This window comes from Penaeus monodon, chromosome 32 (genome assembly GCF_015228065.2).
Source record: "Penaeus monodon isolate SGIC_2016 chromosome 32, NSTDA_Pmon_1, whole genome shotgun sequence".
Taxonomy (NCBI): domain Eukaryota; kingdom Metazoa; phylum Arthropoda; class Malacostraca; order Decapoda; family Penaeidae; genus Penaeus; species Penaeus monodon.
In genome coordinates this window covers 4,302,877-4,303,311 of record NC_051417.1, presented here as the reverse complement: position 1 = coordinate 4,303,311, position 435 = coordinate 4,302,877, and the positions used below count along the sequence as shown (strand labels likewise).

Sequence of the window (435 nt, the reverse complement as noted above, 5' to 3'; positions counted from 1 at the left end):
TCCGGCGACTGTCCTTGAGACGGTGCGTGGGGACGCCGCCTTCATGTAACGGTATTAGAGGAACTTCAACTTCGCCGTCACAGCTGGCAGATCGCTTCGGACCCTGGCGTGCTGTGGCTGACGTAGAAACGCACGGGCGCATATTTATGCATACAGACAAGCCTGTTTCCACATACAAACACCTGTACAGTGTTGGGTTCATTTATTGTTTATTATCCGACACAGGGACATTTGTGAGGCAAAACAACTTATTCAATTTCGCTTGCGGTATTATTCAGATCATGTTCATGTACTGTTAATTTCTAACGGCAGAATTCCAGGATATGTTTACACTCCAGATAAAGGAATATTCGAGTTTATATGGTCTGGGATAATTTTTTTATTTGACAAGTTTATTGACACAAAAGCTTGCATCTCAAAAGGATGAGGTAACTT

At 43.2% G+C, this 435-nt stretch overlaps 1 protein-coding gene across 1 annotated transcript in view; it reads left to right on the top strand.

The window, feature by feature from the left end:
* LOC119593369 overlaps positions 1–435 on the top strand; it is a gene marked incomplete at its 5' end in the record, with an annotated part of 16,628 nt that overhangs the window by 11,256 nt on the left and 4,937 nt on the right.